This window comes from Crocuta crocuta, unplaced genomic scaffold, assembly GCF_008692635.1.
Source record: "Crocuta crocuta isolate KB4526 unplaced genomic scaffold, BGI_CrCroc_1.0 scaffold610, whole genome shotgun sequence".
Taxonomy (NCBI): domain Eukaryota; kingdom Metazoa; phylum Chordata; class Mammalia; order Carnivora; family Hyaenidae; genus Crocuta; species Crocuta crocuta.
The window spans coordinates 712540-712780 of NW_027527456.1; the positions used below are offsets into that span (position 1 = coordinate 712540).

At 48.1% G+C, this 241-nt stretch overlaps 1 protein-coding gene across 3 annotated transcripts in view; it reads right to left on the reverse strand.

The window, feature by feature from the left end:
- The window catches only part of JADE3 (jade family PHD finger 3), a 173009-nt gene that overhangs the window by 172618 nt on the left and 150 nt on the right, over positions 1-241 (reverse strand). The window lies entirely within an intron of this gene.

Sequence of the window (241 nt, forward strand, 5' to 3'; positions counted from 1 at the left end):
GTTCCACTCCCAGCATGAAGCCCAATGCAGGGCTTGATCCCACAACCCTGAGATCATGACCTGAGCCGAAATCAGAGTCGGATACTCAACCCACTGAGCCACCCAGGCGCCCCAAGAGATTTTTTTAAATGTAAGCCAGCATATGACCTCTACCTTCCTCAGACAGAGCCTGTTTTGTATAACCTCCATGAGGAGATAGGTGCATTATGTCCTATGATAAAAGCATCTGTACCAGTGATCA